Source organism: Rousettus aegyptiacus, unplaced genomic scaffold (genome assembly GCF_014176215.1).
Source record: "Rousettus aegyptiacus isolate mRouAeg1 unplaced genomic scaffold, mRouAeg1.p scaffold_m13_p_2, whole genome shotgun sequence".
NCBI lineage: Eukaryota > Metazoa > Chordata > Mammalia > Chiroptera > Pteropodidae > Rousettus > Rousettus aegyptiacus.
In genome coordinates this window covers 74,757,457-74,774,631 of record NW_023416295.1, presented here as the reverse complement: position 1 = coordinate 74,774,631, position 17,175 = coordinate 74,757,457, and the positions used below count along the sequence as shown (strand labels likewise).

The following is a 17,175-nucleotide window of genomic DNA, read 5'->3' as shown; positions in this document are numbered from 1 at the left end:
AAGTGGTTAGAGGAGGAGTGAGAAAGGCAACCATTGACTAGCTGAGCATGAATTAATATTCATAGCCTCTAAGCACGTTTTGTCCTTGAGTGTGTATAGTATGGAAACTGCTGGGGCATCAGGCTGACATTGCTGTCACACCTCCCCCTACCGCCCCCCTCCGCCCCCGCCACAGCGTGACTATTGTTTTCACTTATGAAGGAAATAGTAGGTCCCCAAACAACCATACAGATAAAGAATAACATGTATATATTTATCTTTTCCATCTTGGTTTGTGCAAAGTATCTCTTTTTCACACTTGCCTTTGGCTATGTGGTTTCTGCCAAGGCAGGTCTTACCAAAACAGTAAAACAGGTGAAGTTTCCCCCTCAGGCACAGTGAAAGATACTGTAACCCCCCAGCTGATGATCTGGATTGGACGGTGACGCATTGGGTGCAATGCGCCTCAGGAAATGTTTACTGTTCAGTTCAATACATTTTTGATTTAAAATCTCGGTTTAGAAATCCTTTACTCTGTTGAGTTTGTTTCCAGTGCTTCGGGCTGGTAGAAATATCTGTCATGTTAGTTTTGAGGGTTTTTGTTTGTTTGTTTTGTTTTAGAAATAAAAAGCCCAGAGATCTGGTGATTAGGGTTAATGACCCATAAAAACAAATGTAATTTGAAGCAAATTTCAGCTGATATTCATAATTATTCATCTCTATGGTAAAAATCCTGGCAGGACCTAGAATTTATACTTAGGAGCATGTAGGAACAGCAATTTGATTGAATGGTAGAGAGATGGGAGAGTAGGGACCTCTTTGAAGCTTAAAAAATTACCTAGATTGTATAATACTGATCAATGAAGAAACATTTTTTAAAGACATATTTAGTCACATTTTAAAAAATTGATAAGATGACAATTATTCACATAACAGAATGTTACCATTGGGATTGCTGGAGGTGTGCCAAGGCCTCTAAACTATCCATAGCATCACTGTTGTCGAAGAAGAATTTTTCTCTTGCCTTTGGAGAATGAATATGACTTTCTTCTTTGTTTGGAGTAAGGTCTAATCTCCAATGCATTAGGAAACAGACACACTTGTGTGAACCAAGTCTCTCCCCCAAGTCTCTTTTCCAGAGAAGAAACAGTTGTGAAGTATGATAGAGAGGGTGCTAGCATCTTTGTTTCTTTTTCTCACCAGTGCTGCTATGTCATGGAAAGCAGTAGGCAGAAGATTGAAGGGAGGGTTGAGAGGAAACCGTGAATGAAGTCCTTGGGGAGAAGAATGGGTAGGGCTGTATTTCGGGGACTCCTGAAGTGAGAGCAGGGGAAGGAAAGGTCCTGGAGTGAGCACATGGAGCAGGGGCAAGAGGGGTTCCTGGGGTGAACACCAGAACGAGCATGAGTAGTGGTGCTAGAAGTGAGGGTGAGGGTTAAGGGAGATCTGGAGTTTTGTGTTTAACTTTTCCTCTCTTCTTCTTTCCATCCATTCCTTCCTGTGACAGCTTTCGAAGTGAGCACCTACTATGTGCCAGAGACTGTGTAAGGAGCTGGCGTGTGAGAGACGCATGAGCCAGGGATCCTGTTTGTATAGAGCCTGCAGTATGTCAGGCCAGGAATGTCCTGGAGGAGCGACATCTGGTTGTGGGAGAGGGCATACAGAGCGCAAGTCCCACCTGGTGATTTGGGGCAATGCGGAATGGTTTATGGGTGCTCGTGGTCATGAGAGCCCTGCATTTGCTCATCTCTCTCTCTTTTTTTCCCCCTAGAATTTAGTTTCCTCCACAAATATCTGCTGTTTTTTTCCTAATTCAGCTGGAACATTACTTCACTGTGAAAATTTCCTGACACTAGCCATTGATCACAACACTCATAATTTCCTATTTATTTTTCTGCCCCCTGCATGTAGATGGTGGGGTCCTCGAAGTCTGAGGATGCACCTTACTCGTCTGACGTTCCTGCTGTCCAGCACGAAGATGCTCAGTGATCATTCTTCAGTGAGCGAGTGAGTGAGTGAATAAACCTCGGGTCTTGGATTCTGTTTCTTATACAGCAGTTGTTGAGGTCATTTTATCCCCAGCCTGCAGCCTCCCTGAGTCACCACCTAGCCCTCTAGTTTAGCCAAGGATACCCATAGAGAAGGACTGAAAACTTTCTAGTTACACAAGTATTTGGCCTATTTTTTTTTAATCGCTGCTGTTACCACAAATTTAAGATGGGCACCCCAAGCTGTAACTAACTGTCCCTGAAGAATTTTTGGTAACATTCACTAACCCAAGGTGATGGATGGTATATTTATGAAAAGAAAAAAAGTAGTAAAATGGAATTGGAGGCCAAAAAAATTTTTGCCATGAACTTAGTTGCTTAAATAAAGCAATACAAATTTACTATCTGACAATTTTGGCAGTCCAAAGTCCAATACTAGTCTCAAGGGACTAAAATTAAGGTGTCAGCAGGGCTGCGTTCCTTTTGGAGTCTCTAGGAGAGAATCTGTTTCCTTGCCTTTTCCGGCTTCTCGAGACAACCCACATTGCTTACTCACCACTTCTTCGCGCTGCTTCTTCTAGCAACAGTGGGTCGAGTCCCCACGGTATCATCTTCCCAGTTTTCTCTTTTCTGCCTTTCTCTTCTACTCATAAAGAAGAGTCCCACCCCAATACAGCGTAATTTCCCCATATCAAAGTCAGCTGATTAGCAACCTCAATTCCATGTGCAACCTTAATTCCTCTTCACTATGTAATCTAACATATTTGCAGATTCCAGGGAGGGGGATGTGGACATCTTGCAGGGAGCGGGGGGAGGGAGGACGAGGACCAGCATTATTCTGCCTACCACAGCCTGTGACATATTTCAAATTCCAAATAGGGAATCTTTTGGTCATTTACTTGTGTTGGTCCATTCGGGCTGCTATAACAAAATACAATAGATTAGGCAACCACGGAAATTTATTTCCTGCTGTTCTGGAGGCTGAACCAAGATCAAGACCCTGGCAGATCTGGTGTCTGGTATGGGCCCGTTTACTAGGTGACCATCTTCCATGGTGTCCTCACATGGTAGAAGGGAACAAGGGAGCTCTGTGGGGTCTCTTTTATAAAAGCATTGATCCCATTCACGAGGACTCTACCTTCCTGTCCTAATCACCTTCCAGAGACCATAGCTCCTAATACCATCATACTGGAAATTAGATTTCAACATATAAATTTTTAGGGGACACAAACATTCAGACCATAGTACGCCACATAGCCCTCTTCCATTCCTTTGAAAAACTGAGGCTTAACTGCTTAAGGACTTGCCATTCAAGCCAAATACCAAATTTGATCCAGAAAGATTCAGGTAGGTGCTGTGGTGACCCCTTCTCCACAAATGTGGGAGTGACTGAGATATGCAAAGCTTTGGCTTCTTTCTGGTTCTGAATCACCACTCCAAGGATGTACTCAACTGCAGCTGAGCTATTCCTGGCTTGAAATGACTGTTAATGTAGCCACGTGCCAGGCACTCTAGTGCATATGTCGTATCAGTTACCACCATCATTGAAGGGTATGTATTATCTTCCCCAGGTTCAAATGGAAAATTGGGGTTGAGTCAAATTGGGGTTGAGTAACCTACCCCAGGTCACATAATAAGTGGCAGAGTTGGGTTCAGAGCCTGAGCTTATCTGGTTTCACTTCATTTATGGTCAGCTCTGAGAAAACCATTTCTCTTAAAAGTCCTCCCAAATTATTTCTGTGAGTCCTTAGGGGAGAGGCAGCACATTAGAATCACCTGGTGTGTTTTTACATAATACCAATGACTTGTTTCAAACCAATTACATCAGAATCTGTGAGAGTGAAACTTGGTCATCTGTATTATTATTTTCTTTTTGGTTCCCTGGTTATTGTAATGCGTGGTTAGGGTTAAGAACCACTGTCTTAGCGAAAGTTGTGCGTACTCTCCAGAACCCAGCTTCATGTCACTCTGTGTCCTTAACCTCTGCCCAGAACTACCTGCTTCATGTTCTGCAGCTAAAAAGGAAGAATTGAGCAGGTGAGGTTTCTCTAATTCCCTTGGGGCTGCAGTACCCCTCCCCCCGCCCACCACCACTTCCTTGCTTGTTGGCAGGCTTTTTGCTTAAGGCTCCAGCTTAGAGGAAGCTTCTCTGAGTGCCCTTCTCCCAGTTGTGACTTAACAGCAATAGTTGGATGCCTTTGTCCTGGCATCTGTGTTTACCCAGGTGAGCGGGGAAGGAGGAAAGTGGCTCCAATGAGTGCAGGAGTAATGTCTGCACTTCAGAGGAATAAGGGGTACTTCCTTTTCACTCCTTCACTCCCCTTTTCCCCATTGATTTTATGGTGGAATAGGTTCTCAGTACTAGCAGAAAATAGTAATTTGCAAAGACAGTGATTTAGGTTTCTCCCCTGACTTCCTGTTGGTTTAGTAAATCCACATAACACTTTAGAGTGGAAATAACTTGAATGCTTGCCCAGAATGGCAGACGTGCTATTTCCAGAAAGAGCAGGCAGTAGCGGTTGGGGCATAGCTGAGTTTTAACCCCATTTCTGTCACGAGTTTGCTGTCTAACATTCTGTGCCTCCATCACAAAAGTGCCAACCCTGGGAGGATGGCAGGATGTATCTGGGGATACTTCAATCTTAATATAAGAGACCTTTATGTATCTATCACAAAGTTTTAACAATGTATGGTTTGTTTGTTTGTTTGTTTTGCTACATGTGCTGTAGAGTTCTTGAGAAAGAAAGTTAATACCTGCATAGTTATTGTGCTATTATCTTTTTTTTTTATCCCTTTTCCCTGCTTCCCCAATGGTAACTATTCACTTGAACAAGACATATGTTATTCTCATGAATGACTTTATATCTTAACTGTAATGTATGTATCTATAAATAATCTTACTATGTTTGTTTTTATGTTAATTGTATATTTCTTTTTCCTTTTTTTTTCTTTTTGTGACTTGAGAAATCTTTCCCTGTCCTAAATTTATAAAAGATGTTTTCTATTTTTATTTTAAAGGTTTCACAGTTTCACTTTTTTTCATTGTTGACTTTAGTCCATTTAAAATTAGTTTTTGTGAAGGTGTAATGGAGGAACCTAATTTTATTTCTTTTATCCTTCTTTTAGTAATTTATCCTTTCCCTATTGATTTCTAACGTCACCTGTGTCATATGCCTGGCTTTTGTATATGTGGATCCTATTATGCTCTGCATTCAGTTCTATTGATCAAGATGTCTTATTCCTATATAATACCACGGTGTTTTGATTACTATACCCTCAAACATTTTTAATTATTATTTTTTTTACTGAGATATACATGTGCCATAAAATTCACCCCATCCAAATGTAAAATGTAATATATGCATCAAATTGTGCAACTGTCATCACTATCTAATTCCAGAATACTGTTATACCCCAAAAAGTAACCCGATACCCTTTAGCCCTCACTCCCTGCTTCCCTCCCCGCTGCTTCTCCCTAGCTCCTGGCAACCAATAATCTATTTTCTGTCTTTATGGATTTGCGTATTCTGGACATTCATATAAACGGAATTATATTATATGTGGTCTTTTGAGTTTGGCCCCTTTCACTTAGCATTTTTCAAGTTTCATCCATGTGGTAGCATGTCTCTGTATTTCATTTTTTTAATGACTGAGCAAAATTCCATTATGTGGATATAGAGTTGTTTCTCAGTATCTACAGGTGATTGGTTCCAGGACCCCCATGGATACCAAAAACTGTGGGTGCTCAAGTCCTTGTATAAAATGATAGTATTTGCATGTAACCTACGCACATCTCTAAGTTACTTACAATACCTAATACAACATAAATGCTTGTAAATTGTTGTTATACTGTACTGTTTAGGGAATAATGACAAGAGATTCTGTACATGTTCAGTACAGACATAATCATAGCAGGCCTAACAGCATGATACATGTTAATAATAACGTAACTTACTTTTTCAAATATTTTTGACCTGTTGTTGGTTGAATTTGTGGATGTAGAACCTGCAAATACAGAGGGCTGACTGTGTCATATTTTGTTTATCCATTCATCAGTTGATGAATCTTTGGATTGTTTCCATTTTTTTTTGGCTATTCTGCATAATGTCATTATAAACATTTCTGTACAAATTTTGTGTGAACATATGTTTCATTTCTCTAAGAGTGCTATTGCTGGTTCAGATGGCAATTCTATGTTTAGCGTTTTGAGGGACCACCAAAATATTTTCCATGGTGACTGCACCATTTTACATTTCCATCAGTAATATATGAAGGTTCCAATTTCTTCACATCTTTACCCACACTTGTTGTTGGTAGTAGTTTTTGTTATAGTCATCCTAGTGGGTATGAAATTGTTTCTCATTGCGGTTTTGATTGGTATTTTCTAATGACTAATGATGTTGAGATTCTTTTCATGTGCTTATTGATTGCATGCATCTTCTTTGGAGAAATGTCTGTTGTAATCTTTTGTCTCATCATCTGTTTCAGTATTTCACTTCTTCAAATTGTTTTGCTATTCCCGGCCCTTCACTCTTTCATATAAATTTTATAATGAGCTTGTCCTACACACAAATTCACTGCAATTTAGAATAGACTTGAATTTATAGATTAATTTAAAAAAATTGATTTCTGCAAATATCTATAAATATAGCAAATATCATTAGTTACCCAGTTTCCAGACTAGCTCTGAAATGTCTACATTCAAATTATTACTGAGAGAGAGAGAGAGAGAGAGAGAGAGAGTGTTATAGTTTATACCATTGTTATTATTTTGGGTCTGTATTATACTCTACACAATCCAATCCATATCCCAAATAACGAAGTAGTATATCTCTACATTTATTGAATTTCTTTAAATATATTTTATGTTTTATAAACTTAATTTTGTTCATAGAGGACATCTCTTTTAGATATATTTCTATGTTCCTTATAGTTTTTGTTGCTATTGTCACATGTCTTTTTCAAAATCACATTTTCTATATATTTGTTGTTAGCTTGTAAGAACATTATTGACTTTGTATATTGTTTGTGTACCAGCAACTTTACTGAATGTTCTTACTAGTTCTATCAGTTTGTCTATAGATGTTGATTGATATTATCTGGAAATTATAATTTTTCTTTCTAATTCTTAGGTGTTCAAATTTCTTTTTGTTGTCTTACTGCATTGAATTAACATGGACAGTACACATTTATATAAAAGAATACTAGCTGCCATTCTTATATATTTTTTCTCATTTTAAAAGGAGAAACTAATTTTTCACTACGAAAAATTATGTTTGCTATTTGTTTTAGGTAGATAGTCTTTATCTAGTTAAAAAAAATCCTCTTTATTTCTACTAAGAATTTTTCCAAAAGAAAGAAATGGGTATTTTAATTTTATCATATGCCTTTTTTGCTTCTATAACTTTTCTTTTCCTACTTAATTTATTATTGTGTAGCTATAAGAATAGATTTTCTAACATTAACTCTTCCTAGGATGAAGCCTAGAGTCAAGATTTTTCAATACATCATTAAACTTATTTTGTTAACAATTTGTAAAATTTTTCTCTGTTCGTATGTTTGTAAGATAGGCCTATGGTTTTTGATTCCACACTCTCCTTTCTGGGTTTGGCATCAAGGATATGCCAAATAAGTGGGGAGCACTTCTCTTTTTCTGTTCCATGAAACAATTTGAATAAGATTAAAATATCTGTTCCTTAGATGTTTGGTTGAACTTACCCATGGAATCATTTGAAGCTGGATTTTTTTTTTTCTTTGTGGGTATATTTGTGTGTGTATGTCTCCATGCATATGTGCTTGTGTGTTAATAATTTTAAGTTATTGATTCATTATCTTTACTCAAATTTTATATACCTTCTTGGACAGTTGTAGTAAATTATATTTTTCTCATCTATTGTAGCTTTAACCTAAATATTCAAATGTCCATAGTTTCGTTGTTCATATTATTTTCTTGATTTCTGAAAAATCTCCACTACATTTGTAATTAGCTTCCTTTCTACATGTCTTTATTGGTGGTTTATATGTATGCGTGTACTTTTAAATCAATCAATGTTTTGTTTTGTTTTGTTTTGTTTTTTTTACCAATCTTGTCAGAGGTTTATTTTACTTAGTCATTTTTCAAATGATAACTTTTTGTTTTATTGAATTTTTGATTGTTTCTCTTTTCCATTTAGAATTTTCTTTATATCCAGTTTTTGATGAAAGGGAGTTTATTCTGTTGTTCTTTTTACAACTTTTTAAGTTGGATGCTCAGATGGCTAATTCTAAGGCTTTTAAAAGTTTTATTACATACATTAGTTTTCATTCTAGTCTATCTTTTGAGAGAGGATATCACGTTTGAGAACTCCAATTTGAGAGTTCTTAATTCCAATTCTCCAGTCTTGTACTGGTCAACATCTCCTATATTTTTAAAACTCAAGTCATATTACTCGCCCCGTGCTAAGCACGGCATTGCCAACTTCTAAGCTAACTACTCTGGTTTCACATTCCTTTTCATACCTGGTAATTTCCACTTATTTATTTTTTTTCCTGTGAGCCTAACAATATATTTCAAATATATTTTTAAACTATATTTTATCAGCAGTTCTTGGATTTTGAAGCAAATAGTTTTACTGTTGTTAACTTAATCTTCCATATTTCCAGAACTGGAATTCATCATTAGAACCTTTTCACTGTGAAAGATGGAAGTTTTAGGACACCACGAGACAAATGCCCATCAGAAAGTCTCAACGGTATGTTCAACATCCCAGCAGTGTTGAGATAAGCCCTCATGCTGACAGCCTGAAAGAGCGAGAGTCACTGCTGACTGGTGATTGTGGATATGTTGGTGGGGCCAGCAGCCTGTAGTGGGACCAGTGGAGAGAACCTCTAGGCTGTGGTTCTCATAGACAGAAGAAATATTTTATCCCTTTCTTCAAACATCTTTCTTAGGGCAAAAATGGCAGGCTCATAGTGAAACTTACTAGAACCATTTTCCTGGTGAAGTCCCGTTTTGACTTCAGCCCACGGGGAGACTCTGAGATTTTTCTTTACTTATTCCAAAAACAAGGGACTCTCCCTAATATAGAAAGAAAGCAAGTAGAATTCCCAAAGGAAGAGTCTTCAGGAGAGGATTTTCTTGTTATTCATCCTCTCTCTGTTCAAATATACAGATACCATGTAGGGAAATATACAGAGACCTTCATAGACATTCCTTGCTAGAGAAAAATAATTAGATTGATTAAAAACCTCCATTCCTGTAAAAAGGAACAGTTATTACAGAGTAGATGCCAGGAAGCCCAAAGTCTTTCCCGTAATAGACAGCAGTAATAATGTAGCCATAAAAATTACAATTTCAGTATCTCCTAAGTGTAAGCATTGCCTTGGTGCTAGGAATCCAGAGATGGAAAAAGGTGATCTTTGCACTTGAGGAGTTCACAAACTAGTAGAGACAAACAGACAATCACTAGGGAATTAAAGGAATGATACCATCAATTTTTTAAAAGTTGTTGAATTAGTCTTTATCAAAATAAAAAAACATTCACTCTTCAAAAGACACTAGAAAAAAGACAAAATTCAAATTGGCTAGGATGTGGAGAAACTGGTGTGGAACTCGCATGTTGCTAGGGGAAGGTAAAGTAACAGGATACAAACATTTCAGAAAAATTTTTGGCAGTTTCTTAAATAATTATATACACTCCTACCATATGTCTGCTATTTCACTCCTAGGTATTTATTTATCTGAGAGAAAATGAAATATATTTTCATGTAGAGATTTTTATATGAATGATCACAGAAGCTTTATTTGTAATAGCCCCAAACTGGAAACAATCCAAATAACCATCAACAGGTGGATGAGTAAACCAACCCACAGTACATCTTACAATGGAATTCTACTCGGAAATAAAAGGGGCTGAGCTATTGAAACACACAAGATAAATGACTCTCAAAATAATTGTGCTGAGTGTGAAAGAAGACAGGCAAAAAAGAATACATAGCGTATGAGTCCATTAAATAAAACCGTAAAAAATGCAAACTAGCCTCTAGTGATAGAACACAGATCAGAGGTTGCCTGGAGATGGAGGTGGGGAAGGTGAGGGAGAGGAATGATGAAGGATCCTACAGAAATTTTAAAGGGTGATGAATTTGTTTTTTATCTTGATTGTGATGTATACTTATGTCACAACTTACCGTATTGTTTACTTTAAATATGTGGAGTTTACTGTAGGTCAATTATACCTCAATAAGTTTCCTTAAAAATAGAGTAATAGATAGGTGCCTTAGGTAAGTTCAAGTTGCCATCAATAGACAGTACATGGGAGAGTCTCTTAGCTGATATCATCTGGGGGTCAGGGAAGAGACCCCCCAGATGATATCATGAATCTCACCTGACCTGAGATTTGGAATTTGAGTTTATGTTATTCAGGAAAAGAGGGCGAGGAAGGGCAGGAGGGATGGGAGCTCCCCATGCTGAGCCTCTACCAAGTGCGAAGGTTCCAGAGCACATACTACGGTGTGTTTAGAGACCTACAGGTAGCTTGGCATGACCGAAAAATGGGCTGCTCATGGAGAGGATAGGGCAGGGCAGGAGAGGAGAGGCAGACGAATGACTCAGATTCCTTTCCAATTCCACGAGTTTATGAAATTTTCATTATAATATGTTACTTGTGTAACCAGTTTGTATGGGTATCCCTAAATACTAAATGGGGTCACATCTCCATTTATGTGAAAATTGCAACAGCCTCACTTCCTAACCCCCTACCTGCCTAAAGTATTCCTCAGTTATCTGGAGGAATCTCCAAATGGGCCTTCATATTGATGCTCACAAAACAGTCTGCCATGTTCTTCCTTTCCTTTCCATGATATACTTTTGGACATCTGCTGCCCAGAAAGCTGACCCAAGATACTGCATTAATTTTCATTTCTGTTTTGGAGTTCTGCCCACTAGAATTCCAGAGTTCATGTCAAACTTAATAAAACACTGGCTATGCCTGAAGCCACCAGCCTCAGGTGTCAGAGCAGGGAGAGAATCTTGTGTATCTACATTGCGTCAGCTTCACTAAGCAAGAATTACCTTCCACAGAATTCCCTTTTCTCTATAGATTCAGGTTAGCATTTTGCATGAGATTTGGAAAGCAGGAGTGAAGCAGCAGCCATTTTTTTTTTCACTTTGATGGTCAGCGTGGCACTGTGGCTGCCCACTCATATTTAGCACTAATTTGCTATCTGGCTAGGGCTGCTCCCGCCACGTCTGCTGCTTCTGCAAGTCCTTAGCCAGATGTGTGTGAAGCTTTGTGGTGAAGCAGGCTGATATCTCCTGCAAATCATCTAGGGCATCGAGGTTGGAGGTGGTGAGAGATTGATGCGGGTCCCATTTTTTCCTTGTGGGTTCCAGTTTGTCCTTGCTCTTGTCCACATCTAGTTTTCCTTCTGATTGACAGGTTAGCTGATCTATAGCAACTTCAAATTTAACACCAGATACAGAGGCAACATCTTGTTTAGAATCTTCTACCACCACTCACAGCCGTGTGAAGTCTAACGCCTACAATAAATGCCTATTTCTATATCACTCACAGTGGTTCTGCTCTGATTAAAACTGACTGAGACAGGTCTCCCACCCAACTTTGTGCTACCTGGGCCCAGGATCAACTCTGCTTTGCCAAAACCTTTATAAAGACCTCTCATGAAAGTAAAGCATCCAATGTCTGAGCATTACCTTTACAGAGACTCAAACTGCAGAGCTGATTGGGGGAGAGGTGTCAACACAAACCTTCCATTTTCCTCTTCTCCTACCCCTGCCTAAACCAAATGCCTTTCTCCTCTTTCCTGGTTAATAAAAACAAAGCTTCCTCAACTTCCATGGGTGTGAACAGATGTCCCCTGTGGTGTGAGTGTGAATGCTGGTGAGGGCTGCTTTGCTCACCCCAACAGCTGCCTCCTGGCCCTGCTCAGACAGCCCCCAGCGCTCAGAGAGACGTAATGAACTCCTCCCTGCGTCTTTGATTCTTCCGTTCAAAGAGTTCCAGCAACTTGACCCTGTTCTCATATGTCTTTGTACTCATTTCCTTTCTTTGCCGCTTTGCCAGAATTCTGGGATGGATTACGAGGCCTCTATAAAGATCCAGTGGACTGGAGAAGCAGAGTAATTTCACGGCTTTTGAATGTCATGCAACACTATATATGGTAAACTTGAGTCTACAAAGTGCACAGAGAGTGAGAAAGTTCTAAGGATAGACGAGAATGGATTAGAGCTGGGTTATTAGAGGACCTGAGCATCAATCCTCCTGCACAAGTGTCCAATTCTGGGCAAGTCCCTTTCACCCCTGCCTCTATAAAGAAGATCCTGTATACTTACAGTTTCCCCTTCTCACTGGCCCCACAGGACATGGTGAATTTGATGGGGAGAACATGCTCCGAGGTATGAAAACCTGTGTTACCTGGTGCAGCCATTTCTACATGTGACAGTTCACTGGAACTCCCTCAGTTGGGTTACTATTCCTACATACACATTAGAAACCAGTGCAGCTTTCCAGCTCTATCTCTCCTCCCCAAGATTTTAACTCAGTAGGGTGAACCATGACATGGGATCTGTAAAACCGTAAGCAAAACCAAAAACCAAACCAAACTTTGCAGGTTATTCTGATGATAAACCAACCGATCTAGTGAAGGAAAGGTTCTTACAAAGTCTCAGGGTTCTGTCCCCAAGTCCAAGGAAAATAAAAGCAATTATTTATATAATTCCAACGCAAAAACACATTTTCATTAGAATCACGTGCATCATGAGTAACTAACTGCATCTGGGACATTTGGGTGGAAAGCATACTGGCAAAGCAGAAGTCTTCTCACCCATTTCAATTCAGATCAGAAAAACTGGCAGTGGTGGGAGGTGGAGCAGAAAAGGAAGAATTGCATTTTCTGGAGTTTTACTCTCGCCGTGGCCACCACATAGTCTAGATGTGCTGGGAGTCGCTTCCTTTCACAGATGCTTATCGCTAAGTACTCTTACAGCTCACAAACCACAAATCCCATTTTTGACTTGGAAAAATGATGCTTATTACATATAGTATACCACGCTTTGGCTAACCACGAGAGAATGAATTTTCGGATACCTTTTCATTCACTTAGCATTTAAAAATTTTAATGCATGTTTAAATGTATATGTACTTTAGGTCACTATCAGTTGCATTGTAACTAAGATGGCTAGTTATCACAGATGTTTTGGGGAAATACACAGATATATTATTCTGCCTCACTGTCTCCTTGGTACCCACGGCTAGTCAGTGGCCCTGTGTTTCCCAATCTAAGTGTGGGAAATTGTGGCTCTAACTTCAGAGACTGACTGGAATGCTTGCAACCCTGTTTCAGGTCTCTATTCCAGAGTCTGCATTTGCTGGATGAAGCATTTCCTCAATGCCTGGGAAGAAGAGCTGTAGCCTATTTTGGTTCCATCAAATGTATTAGTCTATTTCTTATTGTCCCGCTCAGGTTAGTCACTCAGAGGAAGGGGAGTCTGCCGGCCTAGGATTAATTTCCTGTGAACGCCAGCTCAGTGCTGCCACCTCGTGGCTGGGCAAACTAAACCAGAGACTTAGCAACCTTCAGAAAAGGCGCCAGATATTTAGAACCTGTGTTCTCTACTTGCTCAGCAGAAAAAAATTGACCATGAATTCCTAGCAACAATGCCATCCTTGCTTTTCTGTTTCCTTCATGAAGAAAGTAACGGCTGGATGATTAAGGAAGAGTCCTGCCAGTTCCTTAAAAGAGAAAAGACTTCATTTTCATTTTGCTTTTAGTTGTTTTTTTGGATCTGCCCTAAGGCAATATTTTGAGCCAAGGTTTGAGAAGTTTGGAGTGAAGACCTTAGAAAGAAGTATACTACCAAAGGCCGGAAAGAGAGGCAAAAAGTGAAGGCAGATGAGTCTCACCTTGGGGGGCAGAGGTTCTCAAAGCTGGATCCTGGCACCTGCGGCATCATCAGTAGCTCTGGAGAACTTGTTGACACGCATATTCTTAGCTCCGGGCCCAGATCTGCTGAATCACAAACTCTGAGGTGGAGCCCAGAGACCTGTGTTTTTGGATGATTCTGAGGCAGGCTCACTTAGAAGACCACAGTGCTGGGAAATAGAAGCCATGCTTGAACAGATAGGAGGAAGGCGGCATTCAGCATCCATTTGGGGCACCGTTACACTCATTGCTCTTCAGTTCTCCCTCCCTGTGTTATTTACGCAGTAAACAACAAGTATTTATTGAGTGACTACTATGGGCAAGCCATCATTTCAGGTGACGTGGACATAGGAGTTGGTTTGAGCAAAGGCCTGAGAACTTGCATTTCGAACAATTTCCCACGTGCCACTGGTGCTGCTGGTGCTGCTGTTCTGGGGACTATATTTTGGGAACCCTGGTTTGGAGACTAGAGCAGCAGGCCCATAAGCCTTTGTGGTTTCAGATGGAGAGTGCACTTCTGGCTTTTTGAGATCCATGTGGCGGTGAGACCTGTTTCTTGGCCCTTCCTGCCTTATACTGTGGGCCCTCAGGAGAAAGGTTTATTTGAATTGAACTTCAGTCCATTATAAATTAAAATAATATGCTTTTATTTCACCACCCAAAGTTTAGGCAATTCAAAAGCCAAAGCAGACATGCGATTATTAAAGAGCTTTAGAGAAAATTGTCAATAGTCTCAGAAATTTTGGCCATACATCAACAGACCTGCTTTGCGCTCTGCATCATCTCAACTTGATCAATATTGCTCCCATGCATCACATCCACCTCTTGTTTAATTTGCCGTTTATAAGTTTGGCCAATTCAGTAAATCTAAACAATTCTGATGCAAAGAATAAATAAGCAGAAGAGCAAATCAAACTGGATTCGTGGGCACAATTATATAGTAAGAAATCTTGGAGCTGGAAGCAGAACTCTAATTGCAGATTAGAATCCAAACGTCTGCTTGTATGTCACACACACTCTCTTTACCTGCTGACCATAAACAGCAACTCTAATTGATCTTCTAGCCAGCATTGCTTGGGAAGGTAAGAGCTGAGTTTTGCTTTGCAAAATCATTAAGTCTTATACAGAGAGTGGGTGAAGCAGCTTAGTGTGGTGGGAAGTACTCAAAGTTTTGGGGCAAGCAAAGCTGGCATCGAAATCCTTTATTCTATGTGGGAAGTTATTTGATATTTCTGGATCTCATTTTCTTTTCCTGTAAATTTGGGACAGTGCAACCTTCTTCACAGAGTGGTGTTAATAAGGATCCAGTGAAAAAAGGTAGCTAGGCACATAGTCGGTGCTCAGTACACAGTAGCTGTACCTAAGCTCCCCATTGCAGAGGGTTGGAGCCAGCAGAGGCAAGGAGGTGAACATCCACACCTGCAGCTTTCCTGCTTTGGGCCTCTCCTCCCTCTTACAGCTGCTCTGTGTTAAAATGCAAGCACATGGGCCCCCAGTGGAGGGCACACCCAGGGCTATAAAAGCTCTGTTACCGCCAAGGCAGCAGCATCAGATGATCACACTGATGAGAAGCAAACATAAGACTTTACTTCAGAATGGACAGAACTGGCTTCTGCAGACTTGGCCATAATATATGCATAAATTTTTAAAGAGATGCCCCATATAATGTAGTTGGTGCATGCTTATTACAATCACTGGGTTTGTCAGATTCATTCCTCTTGGAAAACTAGCTGAGTTTGTTAGTTGATAAATCGATTGGAAGGGAGGAGGGTTTGGGCTCAAGGAGGGAGGGGCTGGGTGTGGGCTGTTGTAGGGGTATGGAGATTCCGGGTTTTGATGTGGATGGGGTGCCTGAAAAAATGGGGAGGGTGGATGTAGGACACTGGAGACTGAATTTGTAATTTTTCTGAAGACAGACCCCTCTGGGTGAGTCCTACTGTGAAACATTTTCCATGAATCGTGAGTCAATTCTTCCACTACGTGGCCTTATTGCTTAGAGAGTTTATAACTGAATGAGTGAGAATCGAGGAGATGAAAAAAAAATCATCCCAGTAGTCATGTGATGACTATATAGGGGAAAACGTTTAGGTCATGAGGTCAGATTTGGTCCTAAATTAGAATCCAGATCTGTGACTTGAAGCTGACTGGCTTTGGGCCAGTTATGTAGCTAATCTGTGACGCAGGTCTTAGAGCAAAGTGGGATTAATAATATATATCTCATAGGGCTCTTGTGAGAATTCACAGGGACAATACAAGGAAGCATTTAGCAGAATGCCTGGTTTATGGCAAGTCTTAGATATTAATTGGAGTTATGACTGGTGCTTTTCTCTTTAGAGCCAGTTGTACAGGTTTTTAGCTGTGTGACCTTCAGGAAGTTGCCTATTCTTTCTGAGACTGAGTTGCTTTAGCTCTTTAAAAGCAGAAATAGCCCCAGGGACCTGCAGGTGGAGGCGTGGGTCAGATCACTACTTTATGACTCTGAATGTGTACAGACAAAGCCATTCATTATGAGATTGAGTTGGTGACAGGATGCTTGAATTGGTGCGTGTGGGGAGGCTGGAAGGGGTCTGAAGCTCATCAGATGAAGTTTGTTTGGAAAGGAGTGTGTCTTCCGTTTTGATGGAGAGGAAATGGGGAGGGGATGTGGTGTAGCATGCCAAAGGCAGGGTCGGATGATGAACCCTCGTGGCTGTATTTCTCAAACCACTGGCGCGGGTCCAGATTTGCAGCCTGTGTTGGTTTGCACCTGTCACTCATGTCCTCGCTTGCCTTTGGCTGAAGTTGCTAAGGCAGCCACAGCAACTGGGGCCTGGAAAGCAGCCCCGCCATTATGTGGACCTGCTTTCCAAATGATGTCAATTTTCGTTTATTTATTCATTGCATATTTATTGAACACTTAGTATATTCTAGATGCAAGGGATTTAGCAGTGAACAAAACACATACAAGTCTTGCTCTCTAAGATCTTTCAGTTTTGTAAGGGATAAAGGTAAAAGAAAAATCACAGCCTACATGCATGTATAAGTAAGATTTTTGCCATGAACTAAAAGTTTGGAATAACGTGAGACCGTACAATAGGGTCAACCTAATTCAGATTGGGGTTTGGCAGCAGGGAGATGTAATGAAATGGGAGTGAGTTCAGGTTCGAGGGGAAAAGCATTGACTGGAGTGAAGACGAGTCTTTATTTTTTTTAAACACAAACTTCCCTTTCACAAATAGGCATTGACCATGGGAAGAGCAGTTCCCCTGCTTCCTGACACTATTATCCTCCGAATGTACATACTTTG

The 17,175-nt window shown here is 40.1% G+C and overlaps 1 protein-coding gene across 2 annotated transcripts in view; it reads left to right on the top strand.

Annotated features, from left to right (window-relative positions):
• Positions 1-255: 255 nt before the first annotated feature.
• The window catches only part of THSD7B (thrombospondin type 1 domain containing 7B), a 1,079,084-nt gene continuing 1,062,164 nt past the window's right edge, over positions 256-17,175 (top strand). Inside the window, exons 1-3 of one of the 2 annotated variants that reach the window (XM_036237409.1) lie at positions 256-1,986; positions 8,610-8,698; positions 13,311-14,971. The gene's annotated coding sequence lies outside the window, so the exon portion shown is untranslated. The remainder of the gene's footprint in view (positions 1,987-8,609; positions 8,699-13,310; positions 14,972-17,175) is intronic. The other variant, XM_016145417.2, reaches the window with a different exon arrangement.